The sequence below is a fragment of the Hyperolius riggenbachi genome, chromosome 1, assembly GCF_040937935.1.
Source record: "Hyperolius riggenbachi isolate aHypRig1 chromosome 1, aHypRig1.pri, whole genome shotgun sequence".
NCBI classification, from domain to species: Eukaryota; Metazoa; Chordata; class Amphibia; order Anura; family Hyperoliidae; genus Hyperolius; species Hyperolius riggenbachi.
In genome coordinates this window covers 554,005,748-554,012,621 of record NC_090646.1, presented here as the reverse complement: position 1 = coordinate 554,012,621, position 6,874 = coordinate 554,005,748, and positions in this window count along the sequence as shown.

Below are 6,874 nucleotides of genomic sequence, written 5' to 3'. Positions count from 1 at the left end.
CGGTCATAAGCAGGGTGGCCTTTTAGATGACAGGTTGTATTGGGCCTGATCTGATGGATAGGAGTGCTAGGGGGGGTGACAGGAGGTGATTGATGGGTGTCTCAGGGGGTGGTTAGAGGGAAAAATAGATGCAATCAATGCACTGGGGAGGTGATCGGAAGGGGGTCTGAGGGGGATCTGAGGGTTTGGCCGAGTGATCAGGAGCCCACACGGGGCAAATTGGGGCCTGATCTGATGGGTAGTTGTGCTAGGGGGTGACAGGAGGTGATTGATGGGTGTCTCAAGGTGTGATTAGAGGGGGGAATAGATGCAAGCAATGCACTGGCGAGGTGATCAGGGCTGGGGTCTGAGGGCATTCTGAGGGTGTGGGCGGGTGATTGAGTGCCCTAGGGGCAGATAGGGGTCTAATCTGATAGGTAGCAGTGACAGGGGGTGATTGATGGGTAATTAGTGGGTGTTTAGGGTAGAGAACAGATGTAAACACTGCACTTGGGAGGTGATCGGACGTCGGATCTGCAGGCGATCTATTGGTGTGGGTGGGTGATCAGATTGCCCGCAAGGGGCAGGTTAGGGGCTTATTGATGGGTGGCAGTGACAGCGGGTGATTGATGGGCGGCAGTGACAGGGGGTGATTGATGGGTGGCAGTGACAGGGGGTGATTGATGGGTGATTGATAGGTGATTGACAGGTAATCAGTGGGTTATTACAGGGGAGAACAGATGTAAATATTGCACTGGCGAATTGATAAGGGGGGGTCTGAGGGCAATCTGAGCGTGTAGGCGGGCGATTGGGTGCCCGCAAGGGGCAGATTAGGGTCTGATCTGATGGGTAACAGTGACAGGTGGTGATAGGGGGTGATTGATGGGTGATTGATGGGTGATTGATGGGTAATTAGTGGGTGTTTAGAGGAGAGAATAGATGGAAACACTGCACTTGGGTGGTGATCTGATGTCGGATCTGCGGGCGATCTATTGGTGTGGGTGGGTGATCAGTTTGCCCGTAAGGGGAAGGTTAGGGGCTGATTGTTGGGTGGCAGTGACAGGGGGTGATTGATGGGTGATAGGTGATTGGCAGGTGATTGACAGGTGATCAGTGGGTTATTACAGGGAAGAACAGATGTAATTAATGCACTGGTGAATTGATAAGGGGGGGTCAGAGGGCAATCTGAGCGTGTGGGCGGGTGATTGGGTGCCCGCAAGGGGCAGATTAGGGTCTGATCTGATAGGTAAAAGTGACAGGTGGTGATAGGGGGTGATTGATGGGTGATTGATGGGTAATTAGTGGGTGTTTAGAGGAGAGAATAGATGTAAACAATGGATTTTGGAGGTGATCTGATGTCGGATCTGCGGGCGATCTATTGGTGTGGGGGGGTGATCAGATTGCCCGCAAGGGGCAGGTTAGGGGCTGATTGATGGGTGGCAGTGACAGGGGGTGATTGACGGGTGATTGACGGGTGATTGACAGGTGATGGACAGGTGATTGACAGGTGATCAGGGGGGATAGATGCATACAGTACATGGGGGGGGGGGGGGGGTCTGGGGAGAATCTGAGGGGTGGGGGGGTGATCAGGAGGGAGCGGGGGGCAGGGGGGGGATAAAAAAAAAATAGCGTTGACAGATAGTGACAGGGAGTGATTGATGGGTGATTAGGGGGGTGATAGGGTGCAAACAGGGGTCTGGGGGGTGGGCAGGGGGGGGTCTGATGGGTGCTGTGGGCGATCTGGGGCAGGGGGGGGGGGGGAAATCAGTGTGCTTGGTGCAGACTAGGGTGGCTGCAGCCTGCCCTGGTGGTCCCTCGGACATTGGGACCACCAGGGCTGGAGGCAGCCTGTATAATACACTTTGTAAACATTACAAAGTGTATTATACACTTTGTATGCGGCGATCGTCGGGTTAACATCCCGCCGGCGCTTCCGTATGGCCGGCGGGATGTTGCGGCGGGTGAGCGGCGCCAGGCGGAGGATCGCGTCACTGATGACGCGATCGCTCCGCCCATGCCCCTACAAGGACCGCCGCCAATTGTCAATACGGCGGTCCTTGCGGGGTGCACTTCCCGGCCGCCAATTGTACATACGGCGGTCGGGAAGTGGTTAAGATCTCTAGCAGAGGACTCAGAGGCTCTGCTTACTTCAGTTAGTGTTGCAGTAATATTTACCTGTTTAGCAGCTGTCTTAGAATTACAGTCCACTCTAGTAAAACTTGACAAATCTCTGTCCAGTGAAGCAGAAGCCATTGAAGCATTGTCCTCGTCAGCAAGTGTGTTAGATGCCTTACCCTGTACACAGTCTGATTTAGCTAATGTTGTTGAATCCCTGTCTGATGTTGTAGCAGCCAGGGAACTCCAGCCCTGTCCTCTGAATGTTTTAGAAGTCTTCCCCTGTAACATGGATAGTTCTGACTCTCTGGTAAAAATAATAGAAGTCTCAGAATTTCAGTCCTGTTTAGTGAGTGTTCCTGAAATCCTGCCTTGTATCTTGGAACATTCTGGTTCTCTGTCCAGTGTGAAAGAGGTTCCAGAGTCCCCTTCCTGTCCAGTGAGTTTCTCAGTCTTGCCCAGTTCAGTGGGGGTTGCTGCAATACTGACTTGTTTGGCAGCTCTTTTGGAGCTACAATCCAGTGTAGTCGGCGATGAGTCTCTGTCCAGTTCAGAGGAAGTTGTGGAGACTCTATCTAGTTCAGTGCATACATCAGAAGATTTGTCCTGTCCGTTTAATGCCCCTGAACATGCCATGTTAATAACCTTGGTGGAATCAGTGACCCCAAAGTCTGATTCTGTATTCTTTAGTGAGAGTCCAGTAACTGTAAAGTCTAGTCATGATGATTTTTTGCCCAGTCCTGGTTTCAGTCCTATCGTGACTGGGTAACAGGAAAAAAGGGCGCCGGCAGCTAGTGGACAAAAAGGGAGCCATCGTTCACTTCCATAATAAATACCGTTTAATGGGCGCTGAACAGAAAAAAAGGGCACCGGAGATTATTAACGTTTTACAAACGGCGCCTGGAGATTTTTAATGTTTTATAACTGTGCTTGTGGTGATTTAAGTTTAGAAAATGCGCCCATGACGAATAACGTTTATAAAAATACTAAACATATTTATCGTATTTAACTAAAACATTATTTAAAATTTCATCCCTTACTGTTTGTAAAAAATTATTATTCACAAAATAAAGCGATCAGTACGTAACGTAAATTGCAATATATTTTTTACAGTCACTATTTGTAAAACATTATTATCCACATAATAAAGCGATCAGTAAGGGGGGTGGTTAGGGTTAGGCACCACCAGGGGGGTGGTTAGAGTTAGGCACCACCAGGGGGGTCTTAGGGTTAGGCACCACCAGGGGGTCTAGGGGTTAGGTACAAGGAGGGTTCTGTGTGAGAGTAGGGTTAGGTATAGTCAGTGGCGTACCTAGGGCATTTGGCACCCGGTGCTGGGTATTAAAAGACACCCCCCCTCCTAAAAAATGGGCGTGGCCACAACCTGTGGCGTGCTTCTCAGCAAAAAAATGGGCGTGGTCATGACCAGATGAGGGCAGAGCTAACTGTATTTTAAAGTATTAGCTAGTATAGTTGCCCCCAGTATAGCTAGTACAGTTTCCCCCAGTATAGCTGCCCCCAGTGGAGCTAGTATAGTTGCCCCCAGTATAGCTAGTATATTTGCCCCCAGTGTAGCTAGTTTATTTGCCCCCAGTATAGCTGCCCCCAGTATAGCTAGTATAGCTGCCCCCAGTATAGCTAGTTTAGTTGCCCCCAGTATAGCTAGTTTAGTTGCCCCCAGTATAGCTAGTTTAGTTGCCCCCAGTATAGCTAGTATAGCTGCCCCCAGTATCGCTAGTATAGCTGCCCCCAGTATCGCTAGTATAGCTGGCCCCAGTATAGCTGGCCCCAGTATAGCTGCCCCCAGTATAGCTAGTATAGCTGCCCCCCAGTATAGCTAGTATAGCTGCCCCCCCCAGTATAGCTAGTATAGCTGCCCCCCCCAGTATAGCTAGTATAGCTGCCCCCAGTATAGCTGGCCCCAGTATAGCTAGTATAGCTGGCCCCAGTATAGCTAGTATAGCTGCCCCCAGTATAGCAGGTATAGCTGCCCCCAGTATACCTAGTATAGCTGCCCCTCAGTATAGCTAGTATAGCTGCCCCCAGGTATAGCTAGTATAGCTGCCCCCAGTATAGCTGCCCCCAGTATAGCTAGTATAGCTGCCCCCAGTATAGCTGCCCCCAGTATAGCTAGTATAGCTGCCCCCAGTATAGCTAGTATAGCTGCCCCCCAGTATAGCTAGTATAGCTGCCCCCCAGTATAGCTAGTATAGCTGCCCCCAGTGTAGCTAGTATAGCTGCCCCCAGTATAGCTAGTATAGCTGCCCCCAGTATAGCTAGTTTAGTTGCCCCCAGTATAGCTAGTTTAGTTGCCCCCAGTATAGCTAGTTTGGTTGCCCCCAGTATAGCTAGTATAGCTGCCCCCAGTATCGCTAGTATAGCTGCCCCCAGTATCGCTAGTATAGCTGGCCCCAGTATAGCTGGCCCCAGTATAGCTGCCCCCAGTATAGCTAGTATAGCTGCCCCCCAGTATAGCTAGTATAGCTGCCCCCCCCAGTATAGCTAGTATAGCTGCCCCCCCCCCCGGTATAGCTAGTATAGCTGGCCCCAGTATAGCTAGTATAGCTGGCCCCAGTATAGCTAGTATAGCTGCCCCCAGTATAGCAGGTATAGCTGCCCCCAGTATACCTAGTATAGCTGCCCCTCAGTATAGCTAGTATAGCTGCCCCCAGGTATAGCTAGTATAGCTGCCCACAGTATAGCTGCCCCCAGTATAGCTAGTATAGCTGCCCCCAGTATAGCTGCCCCCAGTATAGCTAGTATAGCTGCCCCCAGTATAGCTAGTATAGCTGCCCCCCAGTATAGCTAGTATAGCTGCCCCCCAGTATAGCTAGTATAGCTGCCCCCAGTGTAGCTAGTATAGCTGCCCCCAGTATAGCTAGTATAGCTGCCCCCAGTATAGCTAGTTTAGTTGCCCCCAGTATAGCTGCCCCCAGTATAGCTAGTATAGCTGCTCCCCAGTATAGCTGCCCCCAGTATAGCTAGTATAGCTGCCCCCAGTATAGATAGTTTAGTTGCCCCCAGTATAGCTAGTTTAGTTGCCCCCAGTATAGCTGCCCCCAGTACAGCTGCCCCCAGTATAGCTGCCCCCCAGTATAGCTGCCCCCAGTATAGCTAGTATAGTTGCCCCCAGTATAGCTAGTTTAGTTGCCCCCAGTACAGCTGCCCCCAGTATAGCTGCCCCCAGTATAGCTAGTATAGTTGCCCCCAGTACAGCTGCCCCCAGTATAGCTAGTATAGCTGCCCCCAGTGTAGCTGCCCCCAGTATAGCTAGTATAGCTGCCCCTCAGTATAGCTAGTATAGCTGCCCCCAGGTATAGCTAGTATAGCTGCCCCCAGTATAGCTAGTTTAGTTGCCCCCAGTATAGCTGCCCCCAGTATAGCTAGTATAGCTGCCCCCAGTATAGCTGCCCCAGTATAGCTAGTATAGCTGCCCCCCAGTATAGCTAGTATAGCTGCCCCCCAGTATAGCTAGTATAGCTGCCCCCCACCCAGTATAGCTAGTATAGCTGCCCCCCAGTATAGCTAGTATAGCTGCCCCCAGTGTAGCTAGTATAGCTGCCCCCAGTGTAGCTAGTATAGCTGCCCCCAGTGTAGCTAGTTTAGTTGCCCCCAGTATAGCTGCCCCCAGTATAGCTGCCCCCAGTATAGCTAGTATAGCTGCCCCCCAGTATAGCTGCCCCCAGTATAGCTAGTTTAGGTGCCCCCAGTATAGCTAGTTTAGTTGCCCCCAGTATAGCTGCCCCCAGTACAGCTGCCCCCAGTATAGCTAGTATAGCTGCCCCCCAGTATAGCTGCCCCCAGTATAGCTAGTATAGTTGCCTCCAGTATAGCTAGTTTAGTTGCCCCCAGTACAGCTGCCCCCAGTATAGCTAGTATAGCTGCCCCCAGTGTAGCTGCCCCCAGTATAGCTAGTATAGCTGCCCCCCAGTATAGCTAGTATAGCTGCCCCCCAGTATAGCTGCCCCCAGTATAGCTAGTTCAGGTGCCCCCAGTATAGCTAATTTAGTTGCCCCCAGAATAGCTAGTACAATTGCCGGACCCCCCACCTCCCTCACCTGGGTCCCCTCCTTCTGGCGCTTCCCTCTCCTAATTAACAGCAGCGGGCAGGAGCGGCGAAGAAGACTCACTCACCTGCTCCTGGCGATGGCGGCGGCGCATAGCGTCATCCTCACGTGACGCTGGTCTCCGACCTCTCTGTCGCTCACTGTGCTTCCGCCAATCAGGAAGCACAAGGAGCAGTGGAGAAGGCAGAGACCAGCGTCACGTGACGATGACGCTATTTGCCATCGCCTGGAACGCAGGAAGGTGAGTCTCTTGCCCGCTGCTGCCCGCTGCAACTAATTAGGAGGGGGAAGCGCCAGAAGGAGGGGACCCAGGTGAGGGAGGTGGGGGGTCCGGCCCCCCTCCCCGCCGCTTTCCCCGCCACCCCTCCTTTCCGTGCTGCTTCCCCTTCTGTCTTGCACAGGCCTCTGTGGGAGGCCTTGATGACACCCCCTGGGGCGCCCGACACCCGGTGCGGGGCGCCCCCTGCCGCCCTATGGTAGGGACGCCACTGGGTATAGTTACAGTACAATATACACCACCAGGGGGGTGGTTAGGGTTAGGCAGCACCAGGGGGGTGGTTAGAGTTAGGCACTACCAGGGGGGTCTTAAGGTTAGGCACCACCAGGGGGTCTTAGGGTTAGGCACCACCAGGGGGGTCTAGGGGTTAGGTACCACCAGGGGGGTGATTAGGGTTAGGCACCACCAAGGGGGTCTTAAGGTTAGGCACCACCAG